Source organism: Channa argus, chromosome 12 (assembly GCF_033026475.1).
Source record: "Channa argus isolate prfri chromosome 12, Channa argus male v1.0, whole genome shotgun sequence".
Taxonomy (NCBI): domain Eukaryota; kingdom Metazoa; phylum Chordata; class Actinopteri; order Anabantiformes; family Channidae; genus Channa; species Channa argus.
Genome location: NC_090208.1, coordinates 11685526 through 11703958, shown reverse-complemented (window position 1 = coordinate 11703958; position 18433 = coordinate 11685526). Strand labels below are relative to the sequence as shown.

The window sequence follows — 18433 nt, the reverse complement described above, 5'->3', positions numbered from 1 at the left end:
TATTTACCCACTCTCGTTGTTCTAAAAGGTAATCTATCAAGTTTTCCCTACAATTTTCACACCCCTGATCCTTTCTTTTCATGGTATCAAGTCTCTCAACATCAGTAAATCTCAAGCTGAAAACACAGTTGGACCTATACGGACATGACAGCGATAAAGTGCACTTGATTACATGGTTGAAAGTAAGGACAAGGAGAGAGAAAAGCACAGGATACAAATAAAAAACAAAAAGAACAGAGCCTCTCCGCTTTGATCACACTGAACATCTTGAAGTTGGAAAGTCCCGCTTGTGTGCAGTTTGACAGAGGCAGGTGCAGGACGGTTGACTCTTGGTCATCAGCTGTCAAGGCAGTAATGAACTGTGTTTACTAGTAATACCATGTGCTGCCACTTTTCAGGGTGTGAAATGTCAAAGTGCCCATTTTCCCCAAGCTACTCAGAAGCAACACCGTCTAGGCTTCAGCTATAAACAATAAGAAAACAGAGGCTAGAAAGCAACAAGGAGCTTTCTCCGTTTCAGCCATTACAGCCAGAGTGAGTGCAAAAGAGTGGTTGAATGTCAAGCCTAGAAAAATAGAGATACTTGCAAGGACTAGTAAAAGTTGATTCCAAGTGGATCCCATTTGGCAGACACATAATGATAGCTGTTAAGCAAAACTGATGGAAGGGAAGCAGGGCGGCCTCAGAGAGAGAGAGAGAGGCACAAAGACACAGAAAGACAGACGAACTAGACAGGCAGAGAGACACCTGCTGTTGCATCACCTGCTGTAATAATAGTGTTGACATTCAAACAGAAAGCTCTGACAATAGGAGCCGGCTGAGGCAGCACCCGGTATGCAAATGCAGAAAATAAATAAATAAAATACACACACATCAGGCAATATTAGCTGGCGTCAGGGCTTTCCATAGCACACACAGAAAACCACTTGACCCTTGGCATCCCACAAGTGTACAGTATGTGTGTGCACAAGCTAGCACAGTTGACACATTGAATGAGCTGATGTCCTTTTTCAGTTTATTCATTCCATACAAACACTGCAAACACAGAGAGCACAATAAGGCTCCAGAGCTATCCAAGTACTGTATTTTCACTTATACTGACTGTTAACACATTTGCTATTGCTATTTCTTTTCTTCCAAAGCAATTAGTTAAACCTGTGATGGGCTACATAGGATTTGCTTTTGTTATTCCAATTCTACTCACGCTTCCAATCTTTCTGGATGTCATGGCATCTTGAATACCTAGGTTAAACATAATTCAAGAACGGAAAGGATCATTAGCTGGCAAATTCATTCTTGACTTTCTCTTTCATGCAACCCACCATGGCCCCAAAGGCCCTATCAATCAAAATCAGATTCAACTCATTCACCGTTGCACGTATTTTATTCCCTTTTAAGTGCTCAGCAGTCTTTTGTATTAATGTAGACCTGTGGTGACTGGAGTAGAAACTTTTCATGTTTGAACTCAGTGGGGTTTGAAGGACTGCAGATATCAGCAGATCCTTTGCTTATGCAGAGATCAATAGCTATTATAGTAAAAGCAATAGTCAATATGGTGCTCTCACATTAACAGCTGTAAGTTCGGTTGCCTTCGAATGATGTGCCCACTTTCTACAGTACACAACACTGATGACAAATCTGATGCTTTAACCGCACTGTGATTGTTTATCTGTCAGACTCCTTTATTCTGTATTATGAGAGGGGAAATAAAAACAGACATTTACACACAGGGGACATTCACTTCCCCACTATGCTTGGAGTAAAAGCTATTTTAAATTGATTACGTGCCATCAATGCTCTTTGGAAAGGCATGTGCATGAAGCTCAGGCTGCCAAATCACCACCACTCTTTTAAATCACTTCCAAAAACTCACACTGATGGACCTGCCTTTACATAATAATTAGCTTTCTGGACTGCAGGACTTTGAATCCACCAACACGATTGCCAACCACTAAGTTTGGTTCTATAGGAAGCAGAATTACACTATGACCCTTCAGTTTATAGCACTGGAGTATCATTATTTAAAATTAAAATATTGCTCTTCTGTATCGAGTAGTGGAAACACTTCACTGGGGTGTTAATAAAATTTGAAGGGCCTCACACAACTCTTATAAACATCTTCAAGCAAAATAAATCCAAAAGCACTGTCAAATTGTCACTGTTTTTTTTTTTTTTTTTTCTGCTTAACTGACCTCTCAACTATATGACAATTAGGCCTAGAATTAGATGACCCACTAGAAACATAATGATGTCCTACCTGGGAGCCTTGTGGCACTCCAGATTTTAACATTAACGTTATTCTCTTTACTAATATAATTTTACCAATACAATGCTGTTTTACACATTTTACAATTTATGTGTAAATAAATATGCTTAACAGGATTATGTTAAGCTACACAGGTTTACTCCTGTATCACTAAAAGCAGGAGGTAGGATATTTGTCTTCCTTGTAATTGCGTTTGCATGGGTTGGTTCTCCATCAGATTATAGTACAGAATGTCAGTTTTAGAGACAATGGCGCAAACGCTGAGATGTACTTTCTTTAATTACGGTGACCAAACCTTTACTTAGAACTATACATACTGTATAGTGGACATTGCACACGGTTCCTATGCGCATTCCCCCTTATTCCATTACCTGCAGTCAGGCAGTTAACTGGTGATTATTAATTGCCCATAGGTGTGAATATGAGTTATCTCCTATTCACACATATGGGCAATTTATAAAGTAACTCGAGCCTAAACAGGATAAGTGGTTTAGATAATGGATGGATAAATGGATGCAAAAGCCATGAAGCTGCACAACACCAGAATTATGACTGTTGATGGTGATTATTATCGCACAGAAATGTACCGGTTACAATTACGCATTGTGTTTGTCACCTGTTGACTCACACAATAAAGGAAACTATTTTAGGAAGCACAACTAAAAATGTTGAATATATGAATAATGCGTTCAAGAAAGTAAAAAGAAGAAAAATAAATACTCTGATATATACAAGGGAGCAAAGGAATGCAGAGAAGCTTGAGCGAATTTAAAGTTTACTATGGGAAATGAGATTTGGAATATGACAAACCTCCTAATATCCTTACACACAGTTTCCCAGCATGTATGCTAATGTCCTGTCCTGACTACTAATACACAACAGGAAAAGTGGGCTAAATAAAATGGAGGAGGAAGCTGTGAAATATAATTCTGAATGCCTATAACGACTACAGTATCAACCGTCTTGGATCTGTACTTCTTCATTCGGATGTTCTCATTTGTATCCACACCTGTGTCATTCACAGCCTTACGTCTTAACCTAATTTCATGGTCTAGAGGTTTGGATGGATGGCTCTGCTGCAACGTGTACACTGAAGGGAAAGAGAGAGAGTGTACTATAACAGTGTGGATGTGTGTGCATGCAGTGTGCACTCACACAATAACAAGATTGTGCAAGAGTGAATGAGATAGAGAGAGAGAGTGAGAGAGAGAGAGAGAGAGAGAGAGAGAGAGAGTGAGAGAGGTACACTGGTACAATAGCATAGAGAATTGTAGTCACTCCCAGACATTAACCTTTTAACCTTGTACTTTTCTGTTAACAAAAATACATTAAGCTCCTCTGGATACCTGACTTTTACAGACTTTCACTGAGTGTAACTGAATGATCAGAGGTGAACCTATTTTGTGCTAATGTGTTTCCATTACAGCGAAAAGAAAATGCTACAAACATAAGTTAAAGCATAATAATATATTGCTGAATATGATAACAGGGAATGCTAATGCTATTCATGATCTGAATGTTTCATGAAGCGTGCTCAAATGGGAAAACAAGAAATTCCTATTAGAACTATTAGAAACTCTTCTGAGAGCTTTCTACAGCTAATGCCCCCCAAAATTCTTCTTTGTCAACGTAATTGCTTGGCATATTCTTAAGCAAAGCGTGTGAGCATTGCCCTTTTAGTTTGCCACACTATTTTCTGGTGTAAAGGCTTATTTAGCCAATACAGGCATGACACCAATTATGCTGGAAGGAAATCGATTCCAACAAAGCACTCTGCTAGGGCAAACAATAAAACGATCAAAGTGACTGGATGTTTTTCTTGTGACAAGCAGCAAAATGACTCTGTACTTTAAAGTTAGTTTTTAACCCAGTCAGAATCAGTAATTCTTCAAGCTATTAAGAGAATTGTGTGACAAAAGTGTGACATGAATACATGGTACATCATGCTACAAAGACAGAAGTAAAAGCATGAAAAAACAACATAAAACTATGGCTTTAACAATTTAGTTGCAACAGCATTAGGACCATTACAGATACCGCATTCTCTATTACTCTGAAGCCCATAGACACAATTCAATATCATTTCTTATCCACACATTGACGGTGACGTCTTGTTTAATGAGACTGGCACAAAATCTGAAATTATGACCACTGTCTAGGCTACGTGTTACTTTCACGAAGTGTTTATCTCTCATCTTCAATTGAATGCTCACATAGGAAAATCCTATGAAGTAAGAATTGACGGAATAACACAAGGAAAAAAGTTGATTTATACCCAGATCTAACATCTTATTTTGTTGAATAAAAAGTCTCAATGAATTAGAATTAAAGTGCTAATATGAAAAATATAATATGATACTTTTACTGTTCCCCCCTGCAGTTGGACAGTGTGGATGACTTTTACAATATTTAGTACCTCTACGACTTAGTAATGTCACAATAATATAATTCAACCAGCAGCCATCTGTGCAACCTTGCAATTTCAAAAATGTATTTATTTTTTTTTAAAGAAAGCTTTTGGAAAATCCGGCATTTAATGCTGCAACAATCGCAAAAAGTCCTGGGGGGAAAGTCCTGGACCTAAATTTGATCAAACTGTTACTGAACTCGCAATGACATCTACTGATATGGCAATTTAATTTTAGAGGATTTTCTAGAAATGACTGCGACATTTAATTTATTGTGGCAACGAAAGATAAACACCGACGCTCACAAACAAAACTGCGCGGCATTAGAGCAAAGTTAAATGAATCGTACATTTTCTCACATGCAACTCTTTGCAAAACTGTCCCATACTGAGAGTTTACGTGATTCCACGTTTTCCTAGAATAGATGATCAGGGAATGCAGCGGCAATGGAAGATGCCATATTACGCATCAGTGTAGCATCAAAATAATTCAGGATTGTATTTACTTTAATAAGAAACAGCTATATTATTATATAATATAATGATGTAGTATTTTGTATTATGGCCACGTCTTGTGGTTAAAGCGGAGCAGTCACATGCAGGAGGTCACTGGTTCAAACATGTATGTTGCTCAATGTTGACAATAAAGCTTCTGGGTTTTTTTCCATTAAAAATGTTTCAGACAGGGGCTTTAAGGCATTTAAAAGGTAGTCTTTAAAAGTAGGTACACTGACAATACAACAAAGACTACTACAAGTAACTTGTATTACATCTGTGCATTTTATGGAGTTGGTACACAGAGAAAATACACCATTTAAGTATTAATTAATAAGACCTTTGTAGGTCCTGTGTCATAAAAGACCACCACTGCTGTATTTTATTATCTCCCACTTTACCTTTGAGGCGTTTAATTTTCTCCACTGTCATTATACATGTGAATTTTGGAGTTCAGAAGGAAAAGAGTTGCGTAGCAAAGTTTGCATTAAGCTTTTTTTAATTACTGCAGTATCTGACTTGTGCTATAGTGGTACAGTCCTCACTGAAATGTAGCGTATTGAGAGAGATATTAAAATCATAATGAATATGCTAATTAACCTTTTTTTCATGGTGAAGATCCTACAATGGTTTTATATTCTAATGACAATAGTACCATTTTATGTAAGCTGTAATAAGTGCATGTAATTAGTGATGTTATAATAATGTGTGTGTGTGTGTGTGTGTCACAACACAGTAGTCAATTGTGTTAAACTGAGGTACAGATCTACAGTATTGCTGTAATCAGTAAAGCCTGACTTTAACTCCTAAATGACCACGTGAGGTGCTAGCGACTGTTTCTTCAGCATTTCATTTTTGAGGTTGTCGTCTGATTGGTGCCACTCATTGTCAATCTTCATCCCTGCTTCCAGACGCCAGTCTGTCGAAGATAGATCCCTCATATGTCAGAACCACACAGACCATTTCCCGGAGTCCGCTCTGACTGTCAGGCTCCACAGACCATGAAAGCCGTATATGTGATGCCCGAAATTACCTCATCGCAGAAAGCCACAGAGACCCGCATTGGCACATGGGCCACAACTATACCTTTAAGAGACACTAAGGGAGCTCACTGACACTTTTGGGCAGTTCTTTGCCAACAAATATAGTGGGAACTATTTCACATTCTCAGGCAGAAACATAAAATAAATCCATTTTACACTACGTGGGTAGAAATTGGATTGAGCATGAATTATCAGGTTAATGGTGTCCAGGACATTCAGTAGGTTAAATCATAGATTTTGCAATGAAGTATGGTGTGTTCCTGACATTTTAATAAGGTGCTATGGCACCCACAAAATACTGAATCAAAAACACTGTAAATCTGTGTGAACTTTTGGAATGCAGTCCATAAATTCAGCCCTCAATCTTATAATCTGTCTCTTGTCTTAACGAGAGGTGTCTGAGGGAAGAGTGGGGAAGAAACCCAACTCTCTCTGGTACAATTATAGAAGTGCACTGCAGTCACTTAGCCCACTAATACACGGTGTGATATTAATTACTATTTGTAAACAATGCACTTTGCAGAGATTATTGCATGCACTTGGCGTCCTCCATTTGTGTTTGGTAATTCTCACAAGTGATTAAGTGGTGAAGCTAGGACAGCTGTTCAAGATGAGTTCATAGGCATGTTTAATTAATTGCACTTGAGATAATTATTCAATCATTACTTTGATTAATTTTCTGCGTCCCAGATAATGCATCAAATGTCTGCTTGATGTCAATAGTTTTGAAAGCATGAACTGAACAAGGCTACCCATTTTTGGGAGCTTGATTCAGGACTATATTTTTGTGAAGAAAATAATGCCAATGTCGGCCGGCCGTGATGGGAATTCATTATCTCGACTGCATTTGAACCACACTAATTCTCATTTAACAGGCATACAACTAAGGTTGTCCAAACACCTGTCAGGGCTGCATTTTGTTTTTATGTTTACAACACAACGACACCCTGTTACAGCTTCTTTTAGTGTTTGAGTCAATTCAGTCTGCATTACGTTAAAAACACGCTTATTCTTCACCCCTTCAGATATGTAGGGGTAGTGGCAACATCCAGCTGAAGGAAAGCCAGGCAAATCATTTGTGAGAGATCTTGTCAAACAGATTAATTCCCACCCTGGGCCTCGGGGTTCTGGACCGTTTTTCTGTCATGCTGCTTTGCCAGGCTCCCTCTTGATAATACCCCAAAGATAAAATTAATTGTGCAGGGAGATGTGGGATGGGGAGTATCTGAAAGGACCTTGAGCAACACATGAAGCTCTCTTTTTCTCTTCCCTTCTCTGTATGGGAAAGCACAGAAACAATCAAACCGTCAGAAGCATGACACGTTGTGCCAACGATAACTGACTTTGTTAGGAAGTTTCTGGAAGTGGGAAGTTCTCAGAGAGATGCGAAGAGACAGAATCAAGCCTCCTGAAATATCCTTGTCTATGCTCACGTTACCATCAAAGCGGAATCCCACACTTCATCAGCAGTTTACAACAAGTGTTAGCGCACCGATATTTGTCTACAGCTGTCTAGTTGTACATTTGCAGATTCAGCAACAGTTTCTTTCACACTGACCATCTGACTGCAAACATTCTAAAGATACAGTCCCCTCAAACAGGCAAGGTCAATTCATTCAAGGTATTTGGGTCAGAAATATCAGAAAATGGATATGAGACATAAGTTTAGAATACTACCTTTTATTGGATGGCATTTACGATACATACTGGTATACTAAACAACACACTGTATCACTATTTGTTCCAAAAAAGGGAATTGGCCTTGCAGTTCCAAAACTTTTGGAGGGGACTGTATAACAGCACTTATACATATAATTCTACGCTGAAATCAATCCACTGAGCAATCTCAACAAACAAGAATAAGAATGCAAGGCCATGCTAGCAGCCTTGGGAGGCTGTACTTCGACACAGTGGTACTCTGAGGTACAGTAAATGCTGCTTGCAGAATAGGATTTGTCAATGATTTACCGATGGTGGATTTATGGACGCTACAAAATAAAGTTGTCATTTGGTGTCCGTTTTAGTTCTTTGGGTCTCGGTTAGAAGGGGATCTGACCGTCAGACGGCAGAGAACACTGCTGTCGCTATCTAAGCCAATCACAATAAAGCTGATCCAAATCCAAATCCTTGAACTCAAACACTTAATCTGTGAGTAACTCACTGGTCCAACTGTTTCTGTAGCCGGTGTTTGTATAGAGCATAGCAAAGTGTTGTGAGGCAAGAAAGTTTCTCCCTTAACACTACTGTGCAATTAATGCTCCAGAAAATCCAGCAGAGGGATACATCTAGACTCTGGAGGCTTTCGTCCTATTAGTTGCATAAGTTACATTCTCCCAGTCATGCTTTTAGTCATAGACAATGTATGAGTTGTCATAGCCTAAAAAGCTGGATCGCAAATAGGAAAATGTGGACTGAAAGTTGCTGTATCTCTGGAACAGCTGAGCAAGTATTGATGAACTAAAGTCACTCTCTCCGTCTGCCCAGTAGTTGCTGAGATATCTCACCCACAGCTAGCATGAAAACAGTTCCTGCTAGAAATCCTGGCCATTTGTAGCTTCACTTTACAGTATAGCAGTCAAATGCACTGCTAAGTGAAGCAGCCCTTCCCCATAACCTCCTCTTCTTACAACACCATGTGCTAATCCCTGCTGTGGCAGCATCCAAGTAAATATTGCCTCAGTTTTTCATCAACAATGGCCTTCAAAAGCCACCACGAGGCCAATCTAACCAAAAAAAAAAAAAAAAATATATATATATATATATATATATATATATATATATATATATATATATATATATATATTCCATAGGGGGCAAAGAGAAGAGCATGAGAAGAGAGAACCCCCCCCCCCCCCATCAGTACCCTGGCACTTGAGCTGCCCCTGTCACCTCTAGTGGCATATGGTGCACATGAGCCTTTATATGCTGTGGATAGGCAGCCTATGTGAAGTCACAGGTGATCCATGACCGTCTGGGTAGGAAGACTGAAACCAAAGTGTTTGCTCTTAGTACTGTCATAGCAAAACACATCAGCGACTGCTTCAGAGGCGGATTTTTATTACTACTAGCGCTTAAATCAGGGTTTTGTCGGTTCTTTCTTTTTTAGCTGTGACAGATGCAGACTGGAGTGACTTGGCCGTTGTCGTTATTTTTATATTTTTTGTAGCACATACTGAACTGTTAGTGCTGTCAACAGTCATAGTGCTGAATGAATAAGAAATGAGATCATTGAATTGTTTGTTGGTACAGAATGTACATGTGGTTCTTTGTGTGGGAATTCTCAATGTAGTCAGTATAGTCCAAGAATGTGTCTGTGCTTACAGCAAAGCAGTCATTGTCAGGAGTATTATGTTTGGCAGATTCTTTGTATATGCATTTGGATCTCATTTTAGTGAGCATTTCACACATAGTCAATGATACACAATCCTACATACACACTCACAGTCTCTGGGCAGTTCACATCCAAGATTTTTTAAACTGAAGTAGTCACTGCTGTCACAGTGTGACATCATCAACTGGGCTGGCAGTGTCCCAGTAGTGTCCTCCTTCGGAGTCAGCGATATCCTTCACCAGAGCTCATCCTGTGATGCTGCTGTTTCACTCAGGCCCAGACAGTCAGCGCAGCAAGGATGACAGCTCGGGAATGAGTGCTCAGGAGCAGGTAGAAACTATTGACAGGACCCTGAGGAGCAATAATGAGTGAAGCCCAGGGGCTTCCTCAGAGCAACCTATGGCTTGTTTAAGTCCATTAAAAACACACATCAAGCTCCTGTTAAGGGATTACAGTTCTCACTAGTTAGCTATACGATGTAAGTTTAACGCTTAACTCAAGGCAGATTAATCAAATAAAACCCCACGGGAGCTGTTGAACTTAGGAGTTTAGCGTGAAAGTAAATTAAACTGTTTGGCTTTTCTGTCAGTAAAATCTTGTCAGTCGTCATCTGGGAATCTGTAAAACAGTAAATGGACGTGATTAACAAGCTGACCTTTTGCAAGCTTTTCACTCCTCAGCATTTGTATTTTCAAGCCTATAAAAATCCTACAGGAATAAATTCAATAGCCACTGTTGACACTCAGCACATCACTCGCCATAAAATACCTGCAAACCATCAAGGCAGACAGATAATGACTTGGGAGAGAACTCAGCTTGCTGCCCTGTGACAGACATTTCCAATTAAAAAGGGTAAATAACTTGAGATTCATCTATTTCACCCTGTCCCAAGATTTATCAGTCCATCGTGCTTTAAATCCATTCACCCCTGAAATGGTAATATTACAGATTTAGATTTCCTACGCAAAGAAAAATGTCACACGGTGCCAGTGTACTTACACACCAATTTTAATCCCCCCACCTTGTCTGTGGTTGTGTACGGCAGCCCAAGTGTAGGAGGAATGCACTGAGGTTAGTATACCGACATCATAGGAGTTTATGGATTTGTTAGATTTCACAGTGTACTTGTAAACAGAGGCTGTATATCAGAAAATTATAAAGTCAAATGTATGCACAGGTAGAAAGTTAAAAGCAATGTCTCAACATTTTGCCACCCACTGTTCCATGTAGGCAGGGGGCAGATCTAACTTATTATAATTTTATTTTTTCAGTTGAGGTGGCCCACTCAGAAAATGGGGTGGCGCATTTGAAAAATGATTTTAAAGGTTTTAAACTCAAAACCTTTTTAAAAACTTTTATAAATTGTGAGACCCATATCTAACAAAACTCCAAATACTCAAAGAATAATAAATAGGGGTGCACCAGTATTCAGCTGCGATCAGCTCGACTCTGCTGACTATGTGGGCCACAGTACATTAAGTCTAATATTGGCTTTTTTGAGTAACATTTACAGAATGCTACATCATGATAGTGGAGACCATCCACGGGGGGGAAGAAAAGCCTCTCTTTCTTCTAAATAAAGTGACATGTCTCATTAATGTGATGCATTACCATGCGATTCTCCCCACCAAAATCCCCTTCAGGCATCCCTCTTGTGGGCCATTCAGGGTGAAAGCCAAACATTTAAACGTGTGCCTGTAAGTGCTGAGGCAAGCATGTCCGTGGGCCAAACGGTTGCTCTTTTCAGTTGCTGATGTTCCCATGGACCCATTTCACTATTACCATCAAATCATTAAATTCACTCCATATTCAGGCGCTTGAAGTTAAGAGAGATAGAAATTGCAGAAATGCAAAGAGAAAAGGTAGAGTTAAAAAAAAAAAAAGGTGTCAGCTTTGAAGGCTAAATAGGTCCCATTATTTGGCTGCAAATACATTAAATCAAAACTGACAGTTCTCTCTGGTCTTAATTTCATCTTGTCAACCAGAAATGCAAATTACTTGGTGCAATTTTAGTTCATAAAGGAGGAGATCAATAAAATATGATTTGGCTAATAAGTCACTGTCAAAGCACAGAAGCAGAGATAATTCTGCTGTATTAAAAATGTAATTCCATCTTCGGTGGCGTCTGGAAATCTGTGATAGCATCATACCTTAAACTTGTATGAATACACACTCACAACTAAAGTGGAAATTAAACCTTTGTGGCAGATGGTTCCAAAAAGTTTCCTTATGCGTGCTTGGGAAATGTGTTCATTCATGCATGCAGCATATTTTTTTTAAGCATAACCTATCCACAAGAGACTGTGAAGTCCTTTAATAGTTTGGTCTAAAGATCACCTTGATGTGGCTTCAGATTTCAGGCATTATGACGTTTAATGTCACGCCAAGCTAGTACAGTATCCAGCTGTTTTTCTCAGTACAGTGGGTAAATTCGTTGTTTGAGGAAACCCCTGCATCTGATGCAGGCCACCTCAGGGTACAAAACCATTGTCCACATTACGTATATTCCATTCCGTGCAAGAAAATGAGTATATGGATATAATTTAAACTCTCCATAAAACTAAGGTTCAGTAATTCCCAGAAAAGTTGTGCCACCCAGGGAAAACATCCAGTTTTAGTACTTGCATGCATGCTGTGCTTCTATAATTTTCTGTCTTACTAAACATTCCCATGTCCACACGAATCAGTTTGTATGGAAAATCTAAAAGTGAGGGCTAATTAAACCACTAGCAACCCTACAGAATACACTGTAGCTAGTACTGGTCACTTGAGACTGCTCATACTGCGTATGACAACTTTTGAGGGGCTGAACTTAGTTGTTCAGGTTTGTATAGAAACTATAACACCAGCCAAGTAAAAAGAAAAAAACAACTGCGGCTGACTACTTGCAGAATTAGCATTAGTATATAATAAGAGCACTAATAAAAAGTACTCAGAGTAAAAAGCGGGCTGATCATTTACTAGAAGAGCTAGATACTAACAGATACAAGAGAACACATTGTGTGAAAGAAACATCCAAAATATTTTTCAAACATCAGCCAAAGCTAGAATATTTCTGCTCCTGGGAATAGCGCACGGCACAGTGCACACTAGGGGTGTTTGGCTTTCCCTTTTTCATTACTTTGAGCTATGTGATCTTGATGTTCAAGGCTAGTACAGAGAAAGCAGGTGGATGCCATCATGTTTGAACTAGCCTTAGCTGGGTACATTATGAAATTATAGCCGCATTCATGAGCAGGAAACCACTCGGATACAACACACTCTGCTTCTACATAGACATTACTTTAGGATTGGTTATATATTTTGCGTATATTTTATACATTGTCTAATAAGACCATTTGCCTTTGAATTAGTCAACTAAAGGATATTATTTAGGATAAATATTTAGGAGGAGTGTGTGTGTGGTCATTCAGATGACTGACTTGTCGAACTGTCAGCCGTTAGTGTAATAGTGTAACCTACCAGCACAGTGATTGACAAAGATTATGTGAAATGCACCTGCACTTATTAATAAGCAGCATGTGGCACTGTGTGTGCTGCTTACTAATTAGTAACTCCAGTGCAACATGGCACCAAATTCCCCAGTCTGTACACCATTCACTTTCTCACTGCTATGAGTCATGCAGGCAGCCTTCTGTAAAGATTTCTATTTCATTACAAACAAAACTACGTGCAACCCCCCCATGAAAATTAAATGAATGTGTCTCCATATTCATGTATGGGTAAATGTGTGTGTGTGTGTACTGTTAAGTTTTGAAGAAGAAAAAAGTTGAAGTGTCAGTCAGATGCCTCCCTTGGAGAGCCGGCGGGTTTTGGCAAGCGACCCATGTACATGGCATGAATAGAACAGAAAGTAAATGTGTCCCCTCCTTATGGCAGGTCAGGTTTTAAGGCGGCCCAGATTTTATTTTATTTTTTTAAGGGAGTTTATTACAGGGCGAAATCCAAAACTGAATTTCAACACTATGGCATATGACGCTTTTGCCTCAAGAGTCTGATTTCCTCAATCTCTGGTGTTTTAACAATGAGGCTGTACTTGACAGTCCAGCTGAGGCAGTCATGTTTAAGTGGCCCTTGAGTTCAGCCTGTTTTGTGCAACCGAGTTAAAAGCACTGCAGAGGATCGGATCGGAACGAATGGTCGTGGGGCTGTTATAGATGACTAACAGACCAATCCTTTATCTATGCGCCACAAGTTAACAAAAATAAACTAATGTTCTGCAATAAAAACATTACAATTACTGTATCTAAATTATCGCTTTTCTTCTATAGTTTGTTTTGCTGCTGCTGTGTGGCTCGATCGATGGGCGGTCAGCCTTTACAAGCTACATTGCTTTGTTTAGCTATTATGTATTATTAACAAAATTATTTTAAAAACATATTTTTGTTTAAATCATTATTTACGCTGGTAAATCACAGGGAAATGTGGCCGTGGTGGAGAAATCCACCGTTTAACTTTTAATAGTCTGTTACTACTTTAGTTTGGCTTCCATTGAAATTGAAAGCACACATCCACCTGCATACTGTATTTCTGTCACTACCAAAGTGCCATTGCAGACGGGATGATCCTCTTAGTGCCCGAGCAATCTGGGACTCTATTCCCACTACTTACTTTTGCCAATTTGCTCCTGGAGGCCCCGAGTCCTTGTCTTCATTAAGAGAGTTCCTCATTGATCAATCACTGTCACACAGGAGCTGCTCTGTAATTGCACTGTGGGCCTAATCATGACTGACGTCTCATCCCCCCTGCTCTGTCACAGGTCTCAGGAGAGAGAATGTTCCATGACTTTCACACCTCGACCTCAAGGTAGGCCCCACTAAGGATTTTACTTTTCTACCTGTAGTTTACCCTTAGAACTACAGTATATAGTTTTTATACATTATCACATACACTACAAACAAATAAGCTGTTTTTCAAAATAAATAAATGTTTGACCTTTGAACACATTAAGCTGCTTTCTACCCTCACACAAACAAAAATGAAGTGCTCAGCAGGTTGAGCCAGCTTCACATTCAGTTTGTTTCTGCTTAGGCTAAGCGACTGTGGTGAGTCTTAAGGAGCAGCTTTGTCTGAATGCCAGAACCACATCAGTAGTTGAACGATTAATCCTCCTTATCTGACTCTGCTTGTCCTACTGAGTTTTCATTGGTAAACATAAAAACTGAATGAATGACCCGCTGTGGCCGCCCTGAACTCACGGGATAAGGCTGAACAATGTGTTTCGGGCTGCCGGAAACGGCCCCCCCCCCACTTCCTGCCAGCACCTGCATGCTGAACGTGGTCCTCCATTTGTGTATCTTGACAACACAATAAATAAGCCAGTCAATTGTCTAAAGCTACCAATTGTTGACAAGCAACTAGGCCAATCAACAAGCTAGCCAGTATGCTAGCAGCATGCTATGCTAGCAGCATGCTATGCTAGCCTTTATGCTACCTGAGCCACAAAACCTTTCTAATACTCCAGCCAATTACCGCATGTTAGCAACAGACACCCAAAGCAGTTTGATACTCCATCACAAAAAACAACCAATTCTCTTCTACTACCCCTTGTTAGCAAGCAACTAGGTGAAACCCCAAGCTAACTAACATGCTATGCTAGACAAATGCTGCTTTGGCCATCTTGGTAGCAAGTCAGTCCTACTGTGCTGCCTCCTTTAAACAGACATAAACAACCGACTTACAGCTCGTGGAGTTCATCTGCCAGGTCTTCGACCTAGCGGCACTGTCAGCCATATTTGTTTTTCATTACCTGCTTCAGGCCCTGCCCTTTTCTTCCCAAACACAGGGAACCGAGGAAAATCTGTCTTTGTAAGCACGCCCCTCTGCTTCTGCTACTATATCTAAGCTTTATGCTTAGATATTTCTTCCTGTTCTTCATTGTTCCAACACTGTTGAACTGATTCTTATTAACAAGTATGTTTAACTTGGTAGATGTGTTGCTTGGTAACAAGCTCAGCATTACTTTGGAAAAACCAATAGATCCAGCATCACATAAAATCATTAACAATATAATTCATATGGCGTGTTAATACTCATACAAGGACCAGGTTGTCCATGTTACTTATCTACTGAGACTTCTAAAGAACTGTGAGCTAGTGTCCTAAGTCTACTCTTGTTTGGCTGTCCCGTATCATTCCTGCTCAAAGTTGCTTGATTTCTGACCTTTTCACCCACAAAAAACAAACTTCCACTTATTTCCTCTTTGCATTCACTGAGTTTACCTCTAGGTGCTCACTCTCGGTGGCTACTGCCAGACATTTCATCACTTGATTGTGTCTCGTGGTCCATCAACTTAAGCCAGACTGATTGTACACCCTGAAAGAGTGTGTCGGAGTGAAGCTGCATGTGAATGCAAAGGCCATGTCAGGTCCTCGACTATTCATCTACTAAGATTTAGGGGAGTTGGTAGTGTGTCATAAGTTGCTTATACAGTAGCATAAATCTAATCCGGCCTTCATGTTTCACACTTCCCTCCAGCAATGTTTCCCCTTTTCTACACCCCTTCCCCATCTCATCCACTAGTTTTGCTTTGCCTGAGAGACTTCCTTGCATCTCCAGTGGCCTTTTCTGCCCTCTGAATCTCCTCTACAGCTGTCTTCCTCTCGTCAGCTGCTGTTGGTTTGCTGCAAGCATGCATTGCACTTTGACCAAACCCACCGCATCCATGCTATACCTGCCCTACAATGTCCCTGGGCCTGCGAAACCCTGTCCCTGTGGAGACACTTTCCGCCTGCTGAGACAATGTCTGCTCTATCCAAACAAGAAAAAAAACTTGAAAGAATAGCAAGTACAATACAATAAGGTTCCAGTAGCAGGCTCGCAGTTCCTATGTGAGTTTTTAATATTCATCAAACATGCCACATTTTCATTATGAAGTGATTGATGTTTACTGTTGCGCTGTTTGTCACATTTAGTGAATAGGCCCTTAAATCTTTGAAATAAATTGCAGTGAGTATAAAAAAATATAACTGCAACAAATTAATAGCCCTTGACATCTTCACCACAACACATACACAATTCCACTAGTAAACAAATTCAAAAATATGTACAAACACATTTAATGTTTAGTTTTATTGTTCTTGGTCAAACTCATTTTCTTTTATTTTGTTTATATGGATCCAGTATTTTTGTTGTTTTTATCAGTCATTAAAACTAAGTACTAATACTTTTGTGCCATTACTGGACAGTTCCCCGTGCCTTGAAACATGCAGACATGCACGTTACAAGACAAACATGCATGCATGTATACTATACAGTACGCACTGTCTCTCACAGAAATCACATACAACTTGTGGTATATTAATGTTAGGTTATAATGTTAGGTTTAGGGTCAAGTTTGCATCCCGTTACACTGAAACTGCATGTAGTTCTATCCTTTTTAAAAAATAAAGGATAGAATATGAAAATTTAATTTGTGCAAAAGTTTTATATCCATTTTGATATATGAATTTAAAATTAATACATTTCTGATGATGAAATATTTGCAGTTGACTATTGTGCATTAAATATTATGTTTCGCCATTTCAAAATAAGGGGGTACAATCTTATGCACATGACTCCACTTTAGGGAACTTTTTCACAATATTGTGAGGGAATATCATTTTAACTTCATAGTGTTTTCTCAAAGCTTCAAACTAAACATTATAGGCTTTTATGCCTTAGCAAAAATCTTACATGTTATTGTAAAATCCACCAGAGATACGTGTACAGTGTGATCTGTGTGAGAACTGATCCTCATTGCTCATGATGATCCATTCATATTCATAATTTATAAAGTGTTGAAAACAAAGTGTGAAAAAACCAAAGTGTTGGTAAAAGTTCTATCCTTAGTATGAGCAGATTTTCACCTTAAGTCTCACTTTCATTCTTTTTTTTGGTCTATATTTGCTAGCAAATGTAGTTATGTGAAGTTTCTCCTGACTTACAAAACACTGGAAGGTCAAACAGTGAAACACCTCTGTTCTGACACGGCTCACAAACTACTGTACTTCTCTCCCGCCTCCTCAGAGTCTGAGAGAAATTGCTTCAAACGAGAGCTCTAGCAAAAACATTACTGGAGCCAGTAAGCAAGGGGCTTGATGCAAGCTTGCTCAAAGGATGAGCCTTTGCATCCATGTGAAACAGATTGCTACCGTGCTGCTGAAACTGCACAACCATTCTTTACCTATAGGTATGAAATGCACACGGTACATGGAACTGTGCTGTTGATTTTCCTGTCTCATAATGTGGCTAAAATGAAGCAGCTGGCCGTCGGACCTAAGAAAATAGATCAGGCAGGTGATAGTGTTTTTCCTGACCCATGCTTCAGGAACAGCTTATGTAAATATGGGGGACTTTAAAATATCCCTGTCAAATGTAACACGGTTAACTTTTCATAAGTGCAGCACACAGTCACATACTGTAGATCGCAAATAAGTCAGCTCGTTAATCTGTGGTGTCATGCCACCATACGAATGTTCGAAGAAGAGATCAGAAAAGATGCAAAACGATGACCAAATGGGATTTTCTGGATTGAGATGGACATCTGCCCTGCTGTGATGTTAAACCCACCGGGGATGCCAAAGTTCGGAAACGTTTATGAGATTTAGCAAAATGGTTTGTGACTCTTCCACTTCTGTCAATGAAAGGTTTCCGATTGGCTTTATAGCACAGATGAGTGTCAGTGATCCTGTGATCTTGCTACTCACAGGAAGAAGTTAATCATGCTTACGAACATTAATTGGAGTAAATACCCACTAGATCTGCATTAAATGCTCTATACATGTAAACACTGTCAAATTCTGCCCCCAGGCCATATTAATAATCACATTTAAAAATATTTAGTTTTTTAAAGTAGTCAGCAGCTCATATAGCATTTTACGCATTCATGTACATGACATGATCGGTTATTT

At 39.5% G+C, this 18433-nt stretch overlaps 1 protein-coding gene across 28 annotated transcripts in view; it reads left to right on the top strand.

The window, feature by feature from the left end:
• The window catches only part of LOC137137115 (receptor-type tyrosine-protein phosphatase delta-like), a 337728-nt gene that overhangs the window by 148999 nt on the left and 170296 nt on the right, over positions 1–18433 (top strand). For all 28 annotated transcript variants that reach the window (XM_067523019.1, XM_067523010.1, XM_067523008.1 and 25 more), the window contains exon 8: positions 14302–14348. The gene's annotated coding sequence lies outside the window, so the exon portion shown is untranslated. The remainder of the gene's footprint in view (positions 1–14301; positions 14349–18433) is intronic.